We start from the raw sequence: 24,507 nt of genomic DNA, 5'->3' as shown, positions 1-24,507 counted from the left end.
GAAAGAAAGAAAGAAAGAAAGAAAGAAAGAAAGAAAGAAAGAAAGATTTGCCCAGGGTCACACAACTAAAAAGTATATGAGGCTGGATTTGAACATGGGTTCTTCTGAGTCCAAGACCTATATTCTATCTATATGCCATCAGATACATAGTTCAATCTCTATTCATTCAACTCAGCAGATGGCTCCAAGGAAGCCAGTCATGTTAGGGACTGAGGCAATGATCAGAGGCTACCTACTTCTTCAAGCAAATTTTTAGATTCCTCCTATTTTTTTTCATCACCCAGTATCTCTTGCTATATTCAATGTGACTTGAGAAGTTTGATAACTACAAGATTTTCAATCTGCACTAAAAGATTCCCAACTTGTAGAGAACACACACACACACACACACACACACACACACACACACACACGGACCACTTTGCACATTTTCTATGAAGAGAGAATGAATTGAGGGCTGTTTTTCTTGTTTTCTGGGAAAACTACTTTCCTCACCACTAAATAGATGGAAAGGATAACTGCAGGAAAGGTTTGATTCAGGTCAATCTTGTGCTCCAAAGTTGGAAGAAAATGAGACACATGTAGACCATCTTACTGTGAACAAAAAAAAAAGGTTTACTCAGCCAGAAATGATCTGAACCTTCATCTGCTGAGCCTATTAAGTCCCAAGGACAGTTTCAGTATCATTCGAGGAAAGACTAGCCTAGGTACAACAGATGCCACTCTTACCACAACACACCACTTGTTGGCAAGATGTCAAAGGTCTCCTTGGCTTCAAACTCAATTAGAAACAGAGTTATGAGGACCACATTATGATATTTAAACCACTCTGTATATATACATATATATAATATTTTAAAATTAATGCATCAGTTCATTAAAATCAGACAGAAATAACATGTTAAACTGATTCGGGACATACTCTGGAGAGCTGTGGGTTTCATGTGGTCCCAAACCACTTATCAGATACCTCTGTTCTAGAGGATCTGGCACCATTTAAATTGCTTTAGGCTAGTTATTGGATGACCCTTATCTTGAGGACATGAGAAGCCTAGCTTAGGTCATTCCAGAGGAGAAAAAGGAGGAATGAAACAGAGGATGGTAAAGTAAATGAAACCCAAGACAATAAGCAATGTATTGTCTCTCTCTCTCTCTCTCTCTCTCTCTCTCTCTCTCTCTCTCTCTCTCTCACACACACACACACACACACACACACACACACACACACACACACACACACAGCAGAATAGGGAGAAGTAAAAATCAATCTACAGCTGATTTGGTTCATGCTGAGGGTAATATCCAATCTTTAACTCTCTGTGAGTCACCCAACACATAGAGCAGTGATGATGAACAGGAATAGGATCAAGGACACTGGGGTCCCAGAGTAGATGATGATGCTCCTGGCACCCTTGGTTGTATGCTGCCTATACCAGGGTCAATACTGTTCTACCACTCAGTTTTCTCCATCCTATCAGTCAACTCTCCCCTTCCCTGAGAAACTGAGGGAGGAGGGGGAATACGGAGGACTCTGCTAAGGAATTGCCCCCCCACCTTCTTTCAAAGGCTAGATAGGGTTTCAGCTCTCCCCATCAGTACAAAGCAACCATTTGATCTTCTAATGCTTCTCTAGGAAGGAGCTGTCCAATGACTACTGGTTACTGAACCAGTAGCATTATGGAAGATTCCTATTAGTGTCAGCTTGAAGTAAACAAGGAGCTATACTGGACCTATTTTGCTCCTGCCCTTGCCATTGTCTATTTTACTTGTATTTAGTCACTATCCACTCTTCTGCCATTGGGGTCTGTTACTATTACCCATTTTACAGCTACTGGGTCACACAGCTCTTCTCATTGTCAATGAAGTTCACTCTCCTAGCTCCAGATGGAGTCAAAGGCCACCCCCTAACCCCTACCAGCGCTGAGTCCTTCCCTCCTTCTCTGAGCCTATGAAAGTTTTGATACTCTGCTACAGGTTCTGTTAGCCCTGGAGCTGAGCAATGACCCTACCCCACACTCCTGCACTGAGTCAAGTGCCACTATCATTTCTAACATTGCTGGGACCTCAGTATTGTTTTCCTCTGGCTGAGCTAAGCCCTACTGTGGGTCCTTCAGTTCCTTTTTCTGGTGCTTCTGTGTGGGACAGCTCGATGAGAATCCTTCATTCTTCCCTATTGGAAGCACCAAAAGGAACTATAAGGGAGGGAAGGAGATGTTTCCCCATTCAAATTTTTAAAAACTGATACGGGGCGGCTAGGTGGCACAGTGAATAGAGCACTGGCCCTGCAGTCAGGAGAACCTGAGTTCACATCTAGCCTCAGACACTTAATAATTACTTACCTGTGTGACCTTGGGCAAGTCACTTTAACCTCATTGCCATGCAAAACCCAAAAAAACCAAAAACACTGATATAGTCTCTCTTCCCCATCAACTGAGATTCACTGGCATATTTATTCATATCCCCCATTCCAGAAAGTCTCTGGAGAAAGGATTAAATATTTTGAAATGTGTTCCCTGGTGCCTGGAACCAGAGTTCCAACAAAATCTATTTGGCACAGTTCCCAATGAACTTCCAAATGTCACATTAAAAAGTTCCACCTAAAGAGTGCCTTTAAAACGGATTTTTATTTTGGACTTCTGACTTTTAACAAAAAAGGAAGTTTACTTTGCCATAGTACAGAAAGAATACTCAGGATAAAAAGCATTATCTCATTTGAGGATAGTTTCCCTGACAGAAAATATGCCAGTCAAGCAGGGGTCCTCCTGGGTTGACTTTTGATCTTAGACCATCAGGCTATATTAATAACCTGAGTCTTAACCCCTAAGCCAAGGAAGTATTTTTGAAAGCTTTTATTTTAGTTTTTTCAATTAACAAGTATTTATCTTTCCTTCTGCCTCCTTTCTCCTCCCCAACTGAAATTTTTTTTAAAAAATCCAGTCTTGTAACAAATATTCATAGTCAAATAAACAAATTTCTGATAACTAAGTCCAAAGATGTATGTCTCATTGTACATCTTGAGTCTATCACCTCTCTATCAGAAGATAGGTAGCATGCTTCCTCATTAATCCTTTGGGAATGTGGGAGGTCAGTGCATTGATCAGAGTTCTCAAGTCTTTCAAAGATGCTTGGCATGACATTGTTATTTTTGGACAAATTATTTTCCTGGTCTGTTCTCTTCATATCAGTTCACAGAACTTCCCAGGTTGCTATGAAACCATCTGTTTCTTTCATCATTTCTTATGGAACATTAAATTTTTATATAATAATTTGCCCAACTATTGCCCATTTAATGGGTACCTCCTTGCCTTCTAATTCTTTGTCACTGCAAAAAGGACTGCTATAAATAGTTTTGAACATATGGATTCTTTTCCTCTTTCTTTGATTTCCTTTGGATATTATATGCCTAATAATAGTAACAATAGGTTAAAAGGTATGCTCAGTTTGGTGACCTTTGGGGGCATGGTTACAAATTGCTTTATCAATTCATGGTTCTATCAAGAGTGCCTGTTTTGGGGGCAGCTAGGTGGCACAGTGGATAGAGCACTGGCCCTGGAGTCAGGAGGTTCTGAGTGCAAATGTGACCTCAGACACCTAATAATTGCCTAACTGTGTAGCCTTGGGCAAGCCACTTAACCCCATTGCCTTGCAAAAGGATAAAAAAACCTAAAAAAGAGAGTGCCTATTTTCCCAGTGCTTCTCCACCACTTCTAATTTACTCTTTTTGTCATCTCTATCAAACTGATGGGCATGAGCGGAACTGCAGAATTACTTTAATGTATTTTTCTCTAATAATAAGAGTTTAGAAGCATCTTTTCACATGGATATTACTAACTTGGTTTTCTTCCTTTAAAAACAAACTGTTCATATCCTTAGGCAATTTATCAGTTGGGGTTGGGGAATCTAGGGACACAAAGTCAGGAGAATCTCAGTACAAATCCAGCCTCAGCTCTGCGACCCTGGGCTAGTCAGCATTACCTAGAGTTAGCACATGATATGTTGACTTCCCACCTGGGATCAAATGCAGATCATGCAGTCTACTTGTGGTAGAAAGTCCACCTACTTGACCATGGTGGGCATAAAAAGATTGATCCTGAGTTGGTATGGAAACCCAATGAAAGACTGATTTGGAGAAATTTAGTGATGCCTTTTCTGAAGCAGAAGACCTTACAACTACACTTTGAAAAAAAATTATTGAAAGAATCAGTTCATTTAAGGCTTCCCCATAGAAACTGCATTTAGAGAAAGATCTCTTAGCCTTTTTTATATCATGAAGCCTTCAGATGGTTAAGAAGTCTATGGAATAATGTTTTAAAAAGTATAAAATGCATAGAAAGACAAATCAAAGACTGATGAAAATAAAAATGTATTTTTACCTGACAAAGTTCACAGATATCCTAAAATTTCTTAAAATTCCTAAAATTCATCCACAAGCCTCATCAGAGTCTGTGGAGTCCATCTTGACTCAGGACAACAGATATTTCTGAAAGTGACAAGTGTTATGTGCTTAATATTAGCACCACTGGGTGAAAAAAATATGTATAGTTTGGTGACTTTGGGGGGCATGATTAAAAATTGTTTTATCAATTCATAGTCAAATAAACAAAGGCGCCTGTTTTCCCAAAGAAGAGTTGGACAACATATAAGTGAGGAACGAATTCAATTGAAATATTAGAGAATAGGGGCAACTAGGTGGTGCAGTGGATAGAGCACCAGCCCTGGAGTCAGGAGGACCTGAGTTCAAATCTAGACTCAGATACTTAATAATTACTAGCTGTGTGATTTGGGGCAAATCACTTAACCCCCATTGCCTAGTCAAAAAAAAACTAAAAAAAAAAAAGAAATATCAGAGAATACTGAAATGTTTAGTGAAAGAGAATAGGGATTTCAGAAAATGGATGTTGGTAGAAAGCCAGAGGATGCTAGGTGGTGCAGTGGATAGAACACTGGCCCTGGAATCAGGAAGACCTGAACTCAAATCTGACCTCAGGCACTTACTACTTACTTAGCTGACCTTGGGCAAGTCACTTAACCCTGTTACCTTGCAAAAATTTTAAAAACCTGCTAAAGTCAGAAACCTAAAGCATTAATATTAAAATAGTTCAACATAAACAGGAATGTCCTCTACCACCCATCAATGGAAATGACACTACGGAATATTTTGGCATCTACTTTTCTGTTGTATCCTAAACAGTTGAAACTTCATGCATTTGTGACCTCGCTCTATTAAGACTGTGCACTCCTAGAAAGCAGTGACTATCTACCTTATCTGTTCATACCCCCAGTACTTGGTCCAGAGTAAGCAAAAACATTTCATTCATTCCTTCATTTATTTACTCATTTATTCATGACTTAACTAAATATCATACCAGTCAGGATTTTCAAGGGCATTGCAATGTTATGCCATTAAACTAACCTTTGGTACTTTCTAAAATTAATTCAGACTATTCACTCAAAGATTAAACACTGAAGTTATAGCTTAAATACTTTGATCATATGATGAAAGGATGGGACTCATTGGGAAAAAATGATATTGAGAAAGATTGAAGGCAAAAGGAAAGGAGGATGGAAGAGGAGATGGACAATGTGTGTCATGGAAGCAATGAACAATAGAAGTAATGTAGACACTTGGACAGACTTTGGGAGATAATGGAAGAGAGAAGAATTTGGCATTTTATGGTTCATAAAGAGTTGGACAACATATGGAGTTGAACAACATATGGAGTTGAACAACATATGGAGTTGAACAAAAAGAATTGTTGTGTCCTCCTCCCATCCCATAAGTCCCAAGGAGAGGCTGGACAAATGAGGCATGTTGTTGCTGCCCAGCAAGCACAGTTGACAAGTTGCCTCTGGAGCCCAACTAGATCCATGGGGACTAGGAGAAAACTCAGATCTTCACTGGAAAGTGTAAACTGTGTTTTGCATCCTAAAGGTATAGTCAACCTACATGAGACAGAACATTGCATTATTCTGAAGTGGAGAGAACACTGGATCTAGAGTCAAAAAGACCTGAATCTAAATCAGACCTCAAATATTTCCTGCCTGTGTGACCCTGGGCAAGTCATTTAACTTTTGTAAAATGGAAATTATAATGATTGCACTTACCTCCCAGGATTATTGCAAGGATCAAATTTTAGATACACACACACACATAGTGCCGAATACAGAGTAGGCATTTAATTAAAAAGTGTTCTCCCTCCCCTCCACTGAGTTCACCCATTATACTTTGAACCATACTTCAATGACTTAAAGTTCAATCTCTTGGGATGGGGGTAGGGGTGTCCAACACTGAGATGAGAACTCTCTTGATAGAGCAGCAGAGCCCTCTGCTGACTGACTCCACAAGGACTTTTGAGAAGAATTTTAGTCATTTATGGCCAATCTCACTGAAAACCAGATGCCTCCAGCAATAACACCAGGGTATCAACCCAGTTAATCAATACTGGGTCAAACCTCTGTTTAGGCAATTGCCCAATATCCTAGGCTTCATGGATGGAGTCTGCATCACAGTCCCAAAAATATGCTAAATGAAGAGCCAATCCAAGGCTAGGTGTGAAAACTCAATTTATCAGGAGCAGACAGGAGGCACACCTTTAAAGCCCCACCGAATTCCTAGGTTCCAGGGCAGGGTTGTCAAAAGGTAACAAGACTGGGGCCGCTAGGTGGTGTAGTGGATAAAGCACCATCCTTGGAGTCAGGAGTCCATGGGTTCAAATCCAGTCTCAGACACTTAATAATTACCTAGCTGTGTGGCCTTGGGCAAGCCACTTAACCCCATTTGCCTTGCAAAAAGACCTAAAAAAAAGTAACAAAACTCAAATTACTTCCTTCCAGGTACCTCAACCATCATTATATAAAAGGGACATTTTGTTGTTGTTGTTCTTCAGTCATGTCTGACTCTTCATGGCCCCATTTGGGGTTTTCTTGACAAAGTTACTAATGTGGTTTGACATTTCCTTCTCCAGTTCATTTTACAGGTGAGAAAATTAAGTCAAGAAGGGTTAAGTGATTGCCTAGGGTCACACAGCAAGTAAATGTCTGATGCCAGATTCATACTTAAGAAGATGAGTCTTCCTGCCTTTAGGTCTGGCACTCTACTGCCTACTTTGCAAATTACCTTAGAGAAACACCTTTTATAGTGATTCTTTCCCAGTCCCCCTACTGTTAATATCTTATCTCTACAGTTCATCTCCACTTTGACTTTTATATATCTTTTTTCGCATAAATGTGTGCAGGTCATTTCCCTCTTTGGATTGTTATCTCCTTGAGAGCCTTCCCCCTCACCTCATTTCTTTGTAACTTTAGTATTTAGTAGAGTAGCCATTTTATAAAGGCCATGGGTCTGCTGACTGATTTATATAGTGTCCCTATGTTCTCTCCTAGCCATGTTACCCTCTGGAAAGGCAGCTGAGGAAAGGGGGTATTTGCCTTTCTCTTTGAAGTTGCTTTTGTTGATTGTCTTTCATTCCTGAAAAGGACCAGGACATCAGAGAGATGATGCCATGACATGCAAATGAATTGGATTTAAGTAAGGGAGGGCTATGAAGACATCAGTCTCACTTTCTTATCTGGGGTCATCTGGGTCCAATAGCCAGATATGAATCAGGTTGAGTGGAGATGGCCTATCGTATTTTGACATGTTGGGACAAAACCTCACCGCAGGGTCTTCTGATCATAAATTGAGTTTTAGCAACAGATTATAGGTCTGGATAGACATCCTTCCTTTATGTTCTGCCTAATGGGGTTAATTGGTTTTTGTCCTTTGTTCTTGAAAAAGGATCAAAATGATATTGTTTGATAGAAATAAGGCATGGTGTGTCTGACTCTGGCTGATCAGACCAATGTGAATTTGGAAGGTTATACAGAAGATGGGCAAAAATGGTTCACATGAACATTTGGAGTGAAAAATGCCTCTAATGGGACAGCGTGAGGTAGAGTAGGGGATGGATAGAGTGCTGAGTATAGAATCAGGAAATTCAAATCTGACTTCGGACACTTACTAGTCGTGTGATCCTTGGCAAGTTCATCCTAGTGGCCTCAATTTTCTCACCTATCAAATGAGCTGGAGAAGGAAATGGCAAACCACTCCAGTGTTTTTGCCAAGAAAACCCCAAATGTGGTCACAGAGTCAGACATGACTGAAACAACTCAACAACAACAACAACAATTGGGTCCCATTACCCTCTCCATCTCCCTTACACACTATTCTGATCTTTCATTCTCTCTTGCTGGAAGACATCTATTTATTGGCTGACCTCTGGTGCTCTCCCCTGCCCTGGGTGATACCCACTGGCCCTTGGCTTTCCTATGAAATATTTTGTGACCCACAAAAATAAACAAATCCAATTTTACTCCAGAGATTACTTAGCTGGGAAGCCCAGTTCTATAGAATAACAGGGCAGCTAGATGGCACAGTAGATAGAGTGTAGGACCTGGAGTCAGGAAGACCTGAGTTCAAATCTGGTTTCAGATACTTACTTGCTATGTTACTCTGGAAAAGTCACTAAACCCTGTTTGACTAGTTGAACTGGAGAAGGAAATGGCAAACCACTCTAGCAGCTTTGCCAAGCAACCCCAAAAGAGTTCATAAAGAGGTAGATACATGATGCCCTCTACAATGTCATATATATAATGCTTCCATAGCAAAGTCTTCTGTTCCTGAAAAAATGTTAGAATAAGTTCATTAAAGAGATGGTTAATAAACCTCTAGAAAAGAAAACAACAATTAGCTCTGGTTTCATCAAAAATGTATACTAGATAGGGGTGGCTAGGTGGGCTCAGTGGATAGAACACTGGCCTTGGAGTCAGGAGTACCTGAGTTCAAATACGGCTTCAGATATTTAATAATTACCTAACCATGTGGCCTTGGGCAAGCCACTTAACCCCATTGCCTTGCAAAAACTAAAATAAAATAAAACTTAAAAAATGTGTACTAGACTCTTTCCTTTGTTTTTTGTTACACTTACTAATCTGGGAGAGTAGGGGAAATGTTGCAAACATATTTTACCTAGAAATTTAGCCAAGGATTTGATAAAGTATTCTAACTTATTCTTGTATAAAAGATGAAGCGGTATCAACAACACACAGTGATTTATATACAGCTAGCTGAATATCAAACTGTTAAATGACTAGACTCAGGGGTGACTAGGTGGTGCAGTGGATAAAGCACCGTCCCTGGAGTCAGGAATACCTGGGTTCAAATCCCATCTCAGACACTTAATAATCACCGAGCTGTGTGGCCTTGGGCACGCCACTTAACCCCATTTGCCTTGCAAAAACCTAAAAAATAAAAAAAAAATAAAAATAAATGACTGGATTCAGAGTCATTCATTAATGGTTCAAGATCAACCTCAAATGGATGGAACCCTCCAAATGAGGGTTCCAGATATCTGTTCTTGAACTTGACTTAAATAACAGCATAGATAACACAATCATCAGATTTTCAGATGATATAAAGCTAACTGCCTAGAATCAGAACTTGATAAGTTAAAGTTTGAGGTTGAATCTAATGAGAATAGGTTCTTCGTGAAAGAATATAAAAATCTTACACTTGGATTAGAAAAATCAACTTTTCAAAGGCAGATTAGGAGATAGTTGCTAGATAGTGGTTTATAAATCTGAAAAAAGATTCAGGCTTTTTAGTGGGTCTCCCTGACATGGGAAAAGGGAGAGGGAACCAGGGAACAGGGGTTTTTGATTAAAGTTTGCATCAGATCCTTGGGGTTGCAAGTTCAGCCTGGTCACCTATATTGTGGGAGATGGAGGAGGAGTGATGAGTGAGCTCAGGATTAGTGAATGTCAGGTCAGTATAGGTTTGGGAATTTTTTAACCTTCCTTTGGATTCTGTGTATCCTAACCCATGGGAATAATGGAATTTGTTTTATTTTGGTGTATAATTTCTAATTTGGAGAAGTTTAAAAGGTCATAGGGACTGGAGAAAATGTCCCCCCTGACATCTTCTTGTCGATGGGACCTGGGAGTTAACTTGTTGAAAATGGAGGCAAACAATATGACTTTCTGTTCACCACACTATTCAGTCAAACTAGTTTCATATGTGTACAGGCTTCAAAGAATAGACTAATCTCTACAAGACCCAAGCTGGTCACACAGGAAGCTCTTTTTCAGAAATGACTTGCATTCAGGAAACCATCCGACTTCTTGCCTTGATACTCTGGACTTTGTTGTGAGTTGAATCAGAGTTTACTAGTTGCCAAGGATTTCTACACAATTCAAACAATACAGTAGGTGCAAGAAGTTTCTAAATTTTATAGTAGATTTAAAAAAAAAACTATGGAAAGCACAATCTTTATAAACACTAGTTCATGACGCTAACATATAATAGCAGTTCCCACATTGCTGGAAACCATGGTTCCCCATCTTCTCTCCCCAACCTCACTAAACTTAACAGTCAGAGCCCAAAGTTATCACAGGCTAAGGAAGCATCTACCATCATGGTGCTGCTTCATCTGGAAGTGACTACCTTGATGGATGGATAATTGCTCCCAAAGTTCTACTTGGTCTCTCTTTATCTTTCTCTTCCCTTTTCCAAGAAAGGAAGGGGTATTCTTCCAACTGACCCAAACTACTATTTTCAGAGAAAAACCTCTGAAGGGCTCTCACCCTGTTAACCATATATTGGGATTCTGCAGCTTTTTCCACAAGACATTTTACAGAACATCTTAACCCACTACAGATAACATAAACAACCTTGACAGCAATCTTAAGTTGTTAGATCATTGTCTCATTCCAGTTTTTACATATGGCAGGTTTGGCTGGGAGCCATTGATGAATAAGAATCTGGGTCCAGAACCAAATGGAAAGAGATCAGGCTGGATGGAATTTGGGAAGTTATGTAATATATTTTTAAAAAAGTTTTCTTGTGGTTGAAATCATCAGTTTTATCTCCAATGATGTTCTGTCCCTTGTTGGTCAAGAACTATTCTTTCCCTAGCCACAATTGTGAAAGGTTTCTCCTTCTTGCTCTTCTAATTTCTTTATGATATGACCTTTATCTTTCTAGATTATATAACCATTTGGAGCTTATTATGGAATGGGGTGAGAAACCCCATTGATGTAAAGCTAATATCTAACCTAAGATCTCTCTTCAGTTTTTTGAGTCATTCTTATTCAGTAATAAGACCTTTCACAATAAATTGGGTATTAAAATTGATTAAACAATAGGTTTACTTGTGAAGTTTATGTTCCTAATCTAACCCATTGTTGACTTTTCTAATTTTTAACCCTTACATGTTGTCTTGTTTGTTAGAATGTAAGGTCTGTGAGTGTAGAGATGGTTTTATTCTTTGTACTTCTATTCTCAGGGCCCCTCACATAGTGACTGACAAATTGGTGGGACTTCATAAGTGCTTACTTTCTGATTGATGATTATTATTTTTTCAAGTTTTTTTGCAAGGCAAACGGGGTTAAGTGACTTGCCCAAGGCCACACAGCTAGGTAATTATTAAGTGTCTGAGGTCGGATTTGAACTCAGGTCCCGCTGACTCCAGGGCCGGTGCTCTATCCACTGTGCCACCTAGCTGCCTCGATTGATGATTATTACTGTTTCATAATACAGCATGGGATCTGGTACTGCTAACCATCCCCTCCCCTTTTCTTCATTATTCCTCTAGACATTTTGACCTTTTATGCCTCCAGATGAATTTTGTTATTATTTCCTCTAGTCCTATAAAGTAATCCTTTGGCAATTTGCTTGGTATGCCAGTGACTCTACAAATTTATTTAGATGATATTGTCATTTTATTGTGGTGGTATGGCTTAATAATGAGCAGTTATTATTTCTTCAATAATTTAGATCTATGTTGACTTCTGTAAATTGTGCTTTATAGTTTTATAAATTTAATTCCTGTATGGATCTTAGATGGTGAACTCTTGGGTATTTTACACATTCTTTGATTATTCTATGCCTTAACTCAACCAGCTTGGCTTCACGTTCCAAGTATGGTTATTTTCTATGAAATTCCTCTTTCTATCACTTCCTCCTGGCTTTGTTGGTAAGAATAAAGAAAAGTTGGTGATTTTTGTATTTTCTATTTCAATTTTATACTTGTGATAAAAAGCTCAGATTGATTTTTGATAAGTTAAGATCATGAACAAGGACTCTGGAATCCATTAAAGTTTTTAAATGAATATCTGACAGCAATAATAATAGCTAGAATTTATATAGTGCTAGCCACTGTGCTGAGCACTTTACTAATATGGTCTCATTTGATCATCACAATAACCTGGGGAGGTAGATGCAATTATTATAGCCTTTTTACAGAGAAGGAAACTGAGGCAGGCAGAGCTTAAGTGACTTGTCCAAAGTCATACAAGGCAATATTTGGACTCATGTCTTCCTGACTCCAGGTCCATCCCTCAATCTACTGTATTATCCAACTGCCTAGAGAAATAGTCCAAAGAGGCTTACCTTCTCACTGACTTATTATCTCATTGTCCTAAGCATCATTGTTATCATTTGAATTGAAAACTTCTAGTAAATACAAAATTCTGCCAATGTAGGAAAAAAAACTTAAATGTGATGGTAGATTACAGTTTTGCCTTTGAGGCAATCACTGAAATAGTTGTTAAATAAAAGTAACTATCTGTTGAATTACTTTTGTTGTTTTCTCTGAATCAGAAATTGTGAATGACATGTAGCATGATCCAGATATGAGTCATTTTGTTGTCAAACAAGTAATGTTGTTTATGATATGACATTTTCATATTGAAATCATATTTCCATTTGGAGCTTCTTGTATAATGTGGTATAAGGTGTTGGTCTAAACTTAATATCTGACGGATTTCTTTCTAGTTTTCTGAGTTGTTTTGGTCAAAACTAGTAAGTCCTGGGGCAGCTAGGTGTCACAGTGGATAGAGCACCGGCCCTGGAGTCAGGAGGACCTGAGTTCAAATCCGACCTCAGACACTTAATAATTACCTAGCTGTGTGGCCTTGGGCAAGCCACTTAACCCCATTGCCTTGCAAAAAAAAAACTAATAAGTCCTTTCCTAGTAACCCAGGTCTTTGCAATTATCAAACATTATGTTTTTAAGGAATTTGGGAATTACAAGTCTTGATCATCTTATATAGAACCAAAACAGAAGTAAAATGTTAAAAAAAAAAGAAGTAAAATGTCTTTGAGATTTAAAAGTTAACTCTCCACATACATGACAAAGTCTATTCAGATGATTGATATGCTTAAGAGGTATGCTGAGATTTTAATGAATATCAACATCTACAGAATATTTAATTGCTTGAAAAAACAGTATCAGAAATAATAATGATGTTTTCCAAATGGTGGCCAGCACAAACTAATGGTTTGTTGATTCCTTTAAATTTTTAAAAACAGGTCTTATTTTTGTTATTTGAATAATCTTTTACTTTGCAATTTTGTTTATTTCTCTTTTGGTTTCCAAATAGTCTGCTATATATGAACATCTCCTAGTCTGCCTCATCTATAAAATAAGAATAATAAGAGCAATTGTCTTCTGGGATTGTTGTAAAGTTAATCAGGATAATCTTTATAAAGTTATATAAAAATCTAACAATATTCATATTCATCAAAGGAACGTAAAGTAAACAATTCTAAATATCATGAAATGACCAAGCAGATAAATACATATTTGTAGATTATGAAATATAGAAAGACTAGTAGTGTCGCTTAGATGTCTCATCTCACCTGAGGTTATTGATAACATAAGAAAACATTTGTGAACAAAGCCCATGAAGGAAGACTAGAAAGAAGAATCCTAGAGGAAAGCTGGATTGATGAAAAGAAAGAACTAATTTAGTATGTCTTGGTATGGGGAACTAGATGAATTCATTTAGCAAAGTAGGCTAATTTTAAAATCTGTACCACCAAAATATAACCTTGAATATTTATGACTCAGCTCACCCATAGAAGAGATAAAGAGCATTTTGAACAGAAAAGGGGGGGGAGAGGAAAACCATTGCTTCTTATCTACCAAACTCAATACCATAGTCTCCATAATATCAGAAGACTAGCAGTTAATCACCTATAAATTCAGAGGGGAAATGAGGAAAAGGGGAGGGCCAGCAATAAAACCCATAGTCTTAGTTTAAATTTGCCTCAGACACTTGACACTAGCTGTGTGAGCCTGGACAAGTCACTTAATCCTGATTGCCTCAAAAAAAAAAAGGTAACTATGTTAGAGATAACTAAAGTGTGAAACAAACAAGATAAATTAGATCTCCTTATTATTTCCTTATTCCTACTCAACAGCAAAACATTATTACTTTGAATTTTAAGAGGATGAATTGAGAGAAGAAAAGTTTATCTCAACATCTCCCAATCAAGACAAGTTTCAAATTAATGGTGCACAACAGTGGATTTTTTTAGGTTTTTGTTTTTGTTTTTTTTTTTTTGGCAAGACAAATGGAGTTAAGTGGCTTGCCCAAGGCCACACAGCTAGGCAATTATTAAGTGTCTGAGGCCAGATTTGAACCCAGATCATCCTGACTCCAGGGCCAGTGCTCTATCCACTGAGCCACCTAGCTGCCCAACAATGTTGTTTTAAAACTAATATTCCTCCTTTACCTGAAGATTAGATGTAAGAGGACCAAACAATCCTCATTTATCTCCACTGTGATGTCAGATGTTTGGGGTTCACGTTTTAGATATCCATCCTGGAGAGATCTGTCACACTTAAATCTCCTTCACCAAATGCACTGGAACTGATTGGGAGGATGGAAAATAAACAATCATTCCTTCCCTAATATTGGCAGCAATAAGAGTAAAAATCAGGAAACTGCCTCAGTTTGAAGGCTACAGTAAGCAAGTTTTAGACAAGGTTATAACTTAAAAGATCACTTTTTCCCAGCTGTGGAAAAGGGAGCTTCAGGCCCAAATTCAAGTCTCAAAACACTCAAACAATTAGATGATGACCATCTCTTTCCTCTTGGCAGTCCTGTCTCCCAATCAATTTGATATGTCGCAGAACTAAGACCCTGGATGGGTTTCAGCTGACTTTAGAAATTCAACCCACATTGAACCAGTATGGTGCTAATGGAATTCAGGAAAGAAGACAGGCCCAGGATTATCCTAAAGCATCACCCTAACATCTGTCCTTTGCTCCAGCTAAACTGATTTCATCATATCATTTGTCTAAAAACCTGCTCAATCCTCAGGATTTTTTTCTCAATACTCATCCTTCTTGGACCATTCTACTGTCTTTGACATTCCTCGTTACCCTCTTTCCTGAAATATTTGCTTCTCTCTAAATTTATATGACATTGCTCTCTTCCTATCATTCCAACTCCTTTTTTCTCAGTCTGCTTTGCTTGGACTTCATCCAAGTCAAGCCCCACTCAGTATGGGTATAACCAAAGTTCTAACTTGAGGCCTCTTTTCATTTTCCTTTATCCTGTTTCACTTCGGGATATTGTCCCTTGTAGATTCAACTGCATATAGGACATCATAGATCAAACTGGATGTCCTGAGACACCTTACACCTAACATGTTCAAAACTGAGGTCATTGTCTTTTCCCCAAAATCCTTCTCTCTCCCTTACTTCCCTATTACTGTCAAGAGCACCACCATTCTCCCAGTCACTCAAGTTCACAACCTAGGTGTGATCCTCACTTCCCCAAACTTTCTCACCACTACCTCCATATCCAATCAGTTCCCAAGTCTTGTCATTTCTACCTTCACAACATCCTCATCTCAGCCCCCCTTTTCCTCTAACCCCTTTGGGCAGTGCCCCATCACCTTTTTCCTGAACTATTACAATAGCCTGCCCATGGGTTTGCCTGCCATGTCTCTCCTCACTCCAGTCTATTCTATACTCAGTTGTCAAATTGCTCTTCCTAAACACAAGTCTGACCTCCAATCAGTCAACTGCAGTGGCTCCCTATTGCCTTCAGGATGAAATATAAAATCCTCCATTTGATTCTTTTTTTAGGTTTTTAGGTTTTTGCAAGGCAGTAGGGTTAAGTGACTTGCCCAAAGCCACACAGCTAGGTAATTATTAAGTGTCTGAGGCCAGATTTGAACTCAGGTCCTCCTGACTCCAGGGCCGGTGCTCTATCCACTGTGCCACCTAGCTGCTCCTCCATTTGATTTTTAAAGGTATCCATAACCTTACCCTTTCTCACCCTTCTAGTCTTCTTATACCTCAAACTCTGTCCTTCATATAGAGCAGCACTGCCCTTCTTGCTCTTCTCATAAGGAACATTCTAGACATTCTAGACATGATGCCTTTTCTCTGGTTGTCCCTCATGCAGGAAATGCTCTCCCTCCTCATCTTTGACTCCCAATGTCCCTTCCTCCAAGTCTCAGCTAAAGCTCCATCTGCTGAAAGATGATTCTCTTTAATCTTGATGCCTTTCCTCTGAGATTAGCTTGAATTTCATACATATATATGAAATTGAAGATAATTTATGATATATGTATCTGTATGGATGTAAATATGTATTTATATATTGTTTATGTGTAAATATTTGTGAGTATATATGTTTGTATAATATATTATATTTGTATATACATATTTATATTACTTGTTTATACTTAGCTATTTATGTATTGTCTCCCCTATTAGCTCCCCTATGAGCTTCTCCAGAACATGGACTGGCAGTTCTTTCTTTCCTTTCTTTATATCTCCAGATATTTTTATAACTTTTAGACAATTCTTAGCAGAATGTAGCATATGGTACGTATTTCCTAAATGCTTGCTATTCAATGAGCTGTGCACTCATCGAATTTTTTTGTCGATGGATAGAGGGAAGTGGGGGTGAGTCGAGTGGGTGAAGAGGGAAAAAACACACATCTGCTCATATTTTCAGCAAATTGATTTTATTCTTTATTCTAGAAACTCAGTGATGACTGAACAATGAATGAATTTTTCTTCGGTGGTTGAACTTTCTCCAAATATTACCACTAGGTGCCGCTATAGGATAAAGTTTTGATCCCAAATGGATGCTAGAGAATGGTTACCCAAACCTTATACAAAGAGGATACTATTTCCCCATTGTCAGGAATCATGAGCATTCAAATTGCTATTTTTGCTTTATGACTGCTCACCCATTAACTCAGACTTGCAGTTGATTTTTAAAAAATGTTTTTCTTGTCTCTCTTTTACTCTGGTTTCATTTGTTCTGTCTCCCTCCTGGAGCCACTATCATTCTTTAGCTACTGTCTATTTTTTAATTAAATTAAATTTTTTCATTTAATATTCATTTTTTTGTTTTGAGTTCCAAATTCTTCCCTCCCTTCATCCTCTTTCTCTCACCCAATAATGAGTCATGCAATAGGATGCCTATTATTGTTTTGTTGTTATTTATTCATTTTTCCATTGTATTTGACTCTTTGAAACCCCATTTGGGGTTTTCTTGGCAAAGATGTTGGAGTGGTTTCTCTTCTTCTCCAGCTCATTTGACAGATGAAGAAACTGAGGCAAACAGGGTTAAGTGACTTTCCCAAGAACCACACATCTAGTATGGATTTTTTGTAAGGTTTTTTTGCAAAGCAATGGGGTTAAGTGTCTTGCCAAAGGCCACACAGCTAGGTAATTATTAAGTGTCTGAGGCCAGATTTGAACTCAGGTACTCCTGACTTCAGGGCCGATGCTCTATCCACTGTGCCACCTAGCCACCTCCATCTAGTATGTTTTTAAGACCAGATTTTTTTATTCAGCAAAAGCAGTCTTCCTGGCTCCAGATCCAGCCTTCTATTCATTGAGTCACTTAGCTTCTCAAAATCCATTATATGTGAGGAAAAAAATCCATATTTCCATATTAGCCATGTTGAAAAAAAGCAAAAGAAAAAAATGCTTCAAACAGCACTCAGAGTTCATCAGTTCTTTCACTTAAAATGGATAGCATTTTTCATCATGAGTCTTTTGGAATTGTCTTGGATCAATTAGTATTCATTAGACTATCTAAGTCTTTCATAGTTACTCACTGATACCAAGTGGCTGTTACTATACACAATGTCCTCCTGGTTCTGCTCATTTCATTTTTCCAAGGTTTTTCTGAACCCGTTCTCGTTATTTCTTATAACAATAATATTCTGTCACCCTCTAGCTCTTAAGGCAATATGACTTATCAGATAGTGAATTTTTCTTAAGGAAAGAGATATGTTTGCCTTTTAATCTCCAACACCTGGCACAATCCTAGACCCAGAGTGGGTGTTTAATAATGTTGGGAGACTAGCCTTAGACTCAGAGAGACTTAAGTTCAAGGTCTTATACATAAGGACAGTTACCTAAACCCTCAAATCCTTTAGAGGAGTTAGCACCAGATTGGAAATTTCATTGATACAAAATTCCCAAATGAGGAAACTTCCTTTATTAGTCAGATTTCCCCCTTCTTTGCAATTTATAATATTAGAGAGTTGCCTAGAAGATCCAAAGATTAAGTGATTTGTTCAAAGTACAACAGTCAAACCTGTGTGTAAGTTGGGACACTTGCCATAAAAAAGGAAAGTTTTAAAATTTTAAATTAAAAATGATTATTCTAAGAAATGATAGGTGTGGAATGAGACATATAGTGTCAGGACTGGCCAATGTGTTTGTTGATGCAGAACGAAATGAGTAGAAGCAAAATATTTTGTAAATCAGTTTTGCAAAGAAAAAGAATTCAGAAAGATGGAAGAACTCTAATCAAGATAATGACCAATCATGAATACCCAGGACCAATGATGAAGCAGGTTGCCAGCTTACTGACTGATAATGTACTCAGACATTTTTTATTTGAAAATGGTTAATGAAGGAATGTTTTGTTTAACTATACACATTTACAACAAGAGTTTTATTTTTCTTTTTTCCTTTGCATTCATGGCAGATAGCGATGGAAGGGGAAAAAATAGATTTTTCTTCATTTAGAAAAGTAAATTTCATTTAAAAAAATTAACCTAGCTAGGTTAATCCTTAGATTATATATATATGTCATCAACTGGCTTGTATCTAAAACTTTTCTATCTTAATAGATTGTACCAAATCTTGTCATTTACTTGCAGAGTATTCAAAAACCTAGATTCACCTCCATATAGAGAGTGAGAGACTCAGACTGAAGATTGATGATTTTATATATATATATATATATATATATATATATATATATCTCCATTTATAATATATACATATATACACATACAAACATGCATAACTGATATGGAAATTTGTTTTGCCTGACAATACATATTTGTAATAGATTTGGTTTTTGCTTTTTCAGTGGATTGCAAAAGGGAAAGTGGAAGGGAGAGAATTTGGAACTGGCTATAAATAAAATGAAATTGAACTTTAAAAAGAAAAAAATGGCTTCAGGAAATATCAGATCAAGAGTTTAGGAGAGATTTAGAGGCATTTTATTGTATAATTTAAATAAATTTTTAGATTCTAATTCTTCCAAGATCATTTGCTGTCATTAAAATATACATTTTCTGAGGTGTTTCCCTATCTATGACCATGAACCAAATCCTCTTTTTGTTTTTTTTAATGAGCTTTAATTAGAGAGACACATGGGTATAGAGTTCTTTTTATTTCAGATAAGATGCACCCATTTGATATTCCTTAGAAAGGGAGATAGACAGTTTGGGGGGGGGGGAGTAGATAGAGTACATGGACCTGGAGTCAGGAAGACTAATCTTCATGAGTTCAAATCTGGCCTCATCCTAGCTATATGACCGTGGACAAATACTTAACCTTATTTGTCTTGGTTCCTCATCTGTATAATGAGCTGGAAAGGAAATGGCAAACAACTCTAGTATTTTTGCCAAGAAAATCCCAAATGGAGTCATGAAGAGACATAAATGACTCAAAAATAACAACAAAAAGAAAGATATCTATGGACAAGTATTTCCAAGTGCCTATTGCTTTGAAGATAGGTGTTTTAGGAGGAAGAATTTCCATAAAATAGATTTGAACCATAATTATTTCCTTTACTTTGACTCTTCCACCATAACACCTAATGCTGGTTTTTTTAAGCCTTGGGATATGGTTTTATGAACAAAAGAATGACAACAAAAAAGTAACATGTATGGGCAGAGGGAAGTTACTCTGAGAAATCAGTCAATTCATAGTAAAAGAAAATGATTAAAAAGATCATTATATTTAAATGTAGGGTCTCAGAAATGAAGCCCACCATCTTTGTTTTATAGATAATATATGGATCAATCTGTTAACCCACAATTCATCCCCCTACTCTGACTATTTGGCCATCTGGCTTCCTTTTCCATGCATGCATCTTTTGAATCATTTCTCATCTGCAAATCTTTGTTAGTGATTAATGAAGCCTGTGCAACACCCACCACACATCTTTCTACCTTTTTTCCACCTATAAGTGTGATTCTTCTGAGACTATGGTTCAATTAGCATGTTAGCATGTTAAGCATTTTTACTTGAAAAGGATGAAGTCTCAGTGGCGAGCAACTCATAGCATTCTAATCTGCCTCAGTCTCTCTGTGTAGGAGATAAGGACTTCAATAATCTAGAAACTATGAAAATTACCAGATGTCAAAACCAATCAGAATGATGGAGAGCACCATCAAAAAAAATCATTTGGTTTACAAATGTAAAAGGTCATCCTAGAGGGAATCGGTGAGCCTTGCCATCTGCCCCATCAATGCACCTTCTAGAGCATCAGATGTCACCATCTGTTCTGCTTTGGCATCTTCTAGACCCTTGGGCATTGGCATCTGTCTGTCACTATACTCAGCAGACCATGGGACCCTGTCATCTTCACTGTAGCTGTCCCCTCAGGAATCCTACCCTGAGCAGTCATCTTCATCTCCATTACAAGGGGAAAATATATCTTGATCCCTTCCCTCCTCCAGATTCAATAGTTTGATATCAATTACATGGGATAGTTCAAGATATTCCAAAGAGTTCCATTTTGCTTTATCTATTATAATGATACTATATAGATATTCCTTTATCTATTATAATGATACCATATAGATATTGACTCTCAAAGACTCATAATATCCATGCCCATAATAATCTAGTCACTGAATAGGCAAAAATAATTTATTTTCATTTTCTTCCCTATCAAGGCTGGCTCCAGAGGAACTGTAGAATGCCCCTCCATATCATACCATATATATATATATATTTCAAAAGTGGATTTAGGAGGCAGCTAGGTGGTGCAGTGGATAGAGTACCAGCTCTGGAGTCAGGAGTACCTGAGTTCAAAATCCCACCTCAGATACTTAATAATTGCCTAGCTATGTGACCTTGGGCAAGTCACTTAACCACAATGCCATAAATTTAAAAAAAAATAATTTAAAAAAGTGAATTTAAACATGAAATCATTGAAAAATGATCCAAATATTCTAGGCCAGGCCTAACTCAAGCTAGTACAGTGATTCAGTCACTAAGATCTTCATAGATTATAAAAAATACAATTTTTAAAAAATCATAAGATAAAACAAGGGAAATGTGGGAAGATATAGGTTGTTTGTACTAGGAGCTAGAAATAGAAAACTATAGACCATCATCATTTTAAAGTATCAATGCAAAAAAGGTTAAATAAAATAGAAAAAAAAAGGTTACAAGAAAATACTAAAAACATTATTAACCTTGACCAGGTTGGATTTATACAGGAATGCAGACTTGGTTTTAAATTGAATCTTGAAATCTGGAAAATCTGGAAAATCATATTAATAGCAAAAATAATAAAACATGATTATATTAACAAATGCTAAAAGCTTTTGATAAAATCCAGAACCTGTTTTTAAATTTAAATTTAAAATGTTCTCCTGGTTCTGTTCACTTTCTTTTCCTTAACTGACAAAGGTCTTCCCAGTTTTCACTGATGCTGTCAATTTTATAGTTTTTATAACATAATATCATGTTACATTCATACACCATGATTTGTTAATCATTTCCCAATAGGCAAACAGTCCTTTAGTTATTAGGGGGTTGCTTTATGGGACACTATTACATTGTTGGTGGAGCTGTGAATTCATCCAACCTTTCTGGAGAGAAATTTGGAACTACACCCAAAGGCCAACAAAAATGTGCATACCCTTGATCCAGCAATACCACTACTGGGTCTATACCCTGAAGAGATGATGAAAAAAGGGTAACAACATCACTTGTACAAAAATAATCGTAGAAGCCCTGTTTGTGGTGGCAAAGAATTGGAAATCAAGTAAATGCCTTTCAATTGGGGAATGGCTTAGCAAGCTGTGATATATGTACATCATGGAACACTATTGTTCTGTTAGAAACCAGGAGGGATGGGAATTCAGGCAAGCCTGGAAGGATAATGATCAACCTTGATGGACTTGTTCATTCCATCAGTGTAACAATCAGGGACAATTCGAGGCTGTCTGCAATGGAGAATACCATCTGTATCCTGAGAAAGAACTGTGGAGTTTGAACAAAGACCAAGGACTATTATCTTAAATTTAGGGGAAAAAAACCTGATATCTTATTGTTTGATCTTGCTATCTCTTATACTTTATGTTTCTTCCCTAAGGATATGATTTCTCTCTCATCACACTCAATTTGGATCAATGCATACCATGGAAACAATGTAAAGACTAACAGACTGCCTTCTGTGGGGGGGGGGGGGGATTAGGGGAAAAAATTGAAAAACTCAAAATAAATAAAAGCTTTAAATATGCTCTTTAAATAAGAGTTGCTTTAAATATTTTTGTATACATGAGTCCTTGCCCTCCCTCTGATTTATTCGGGGTACAAGTCCAGTATTGGGATCACAGACTTTTCAAAGCATATGCTTTCTCATGATTCAAAATTGCTTTTGAGAACAACTTGTAGTTCTACTAACAGTTACATCATTGTGCTTGTTTTGATGATTTTCCTCTTTGTCAGTCAGACTTAGGAAAGAATCTTAAGAGTGACTTTAATTTACATTTATCTAATTATAAGTGATGGGTGATATGGAACATTTTTTAATTTTTTTAGGGTTTTTTTTTTTTGCAAAGGCAAATGGGGTTAAGTGGCTTGCCCAAGGCCACATAACTAGGTAATTATTAAGTGTCTGAGGCTGGATTTTAACTCAGGTACTCCTGACTCCAGGGCCAGTGCTCTATCCAAGAGCATTTTTTTAATTTGATTTTTGATATCTTGGATTTTTTCTTTGATAACTTTCTGTTCCTTTCACCATTTATCTCTTAGGGGAATAGCTCTTAGTATTATAATTATATTAATTATATCATATTATATTATGCTGTCATGTCATATCATGTTACATTACAATATATTATAGTTACATATATAAATTTGAATCAGTCTCTTTATACCTTGGAAAATACTTGCTTCTCTTAGAAAATCTAAGAATAAATTTAGCTTTCCTTAATATGGTAAATAGTATGTGTCTAAAAGCAGGAACCAGAATCTATTTTCCTTGACAATATATATTTGTTTCTTTTTCAATGCTGCAGGAAGGGCAATTAGGAGGAAGAGAAAATCAATTTTTGTTCACAGAAAAAAATTTTAATTTAAAAAATAAATTGCTACCACTATTCTAACATTGAAATGATAATTTATGATAAGAAAAAGTAATTGAGGGGAAACAAAACAAGTTTTTTTGTAAATATAAGTAAGACACTATCTAGAGACTCAAAAGAATCAACTAAAAATTGATTGAAAAAAATTACTTCAACAAAGGTGCAGGATACAAAATAAACTCACCCAAATAATCAGCATTTAATACTGTTGCTGTTCATTCATTTCAGTTGTGTCTAATTCTTTGTGTTCTTTGTGACTTTATCTGGGATTTGTTTGTTTGGGGGTTTTTTTGGCAGATATACTGAAATGGTTTGCCATTTCCTTCTCCAGTTTATTTTACAGATTAGGAAATTCATATAAACAAGGTTAAATGAGTTCCCAAGGATCACACAAATGGTGGGTGTCTGAGGCCAGATTTGAACTCAGGGAGATCAGTCTTCCTGACTCCATGTCTGGCACTCTATCCATAGTGTCAAATAGCTGCCTGCATTTTATAAACTACTAACAAAACCTAACAGGAAGAGATGAAAAGAGAAATTCCATAAAAAATAACTATATAATGAGTAAAATACTTCCGAGACTATTATAACACACATAGAAATTATATGAGTATAGAATTATATGAGTATAACTACAAAACACTCTTTGAACACGCAAAAAAAAGACCCAAATAATTGGAGAAATATGAATTGAGCATGACTGGATCAGGTCAAAAAAGCATAATTTCAATATTAAGTGACTTGCCCTGGGTCATACAGCTAGGATGTCTCTACGGTCAAATTTGAACTCATGAAGATAAGTCTTCGCAACTCCAGGTTCAATGCCCTACCCACTAAGACCAACTAGCTATTGCAGGGTCATGTGTTTTACCCATGTGGCAGCATCTGTCAGCTTTGGGCCCCTCCAGTGCAAACAACTGTATACCGGGCCATTTGAAATCCATGAGAGAAACACTTCAAAGAGAGCAACCCCTGGTTATTCAGCCATGTGATGGTCATCTCTCCTTCTGTTCTTCTCTCTGTTCATCTGGCAGTTCAGGACACTGGGCTCTCCAAGCATTGCACACTGAAGCATA

The sequence above is a fragment of the Macrotis lagotis genome, chromosome 3 (genome assembly GCF_037893015.1).
Source record: "Macrotis lagotis isolate mMagLag1 chromosome 3, bilby.v1.9.chrom.fasta, whole genome shotgun sequence".
NCBI classification, from domain to species: Eukaryota; Metazoa; Chordata; class Mammalia; order Peramelemorphia; family Peramelidae; genus Macrotis; species Macrotis lagotis.
The sequence above is the reverse complement of the archived record's forward strand: the minus strand, read 5'-3'. Positions refer to the sequence as shown.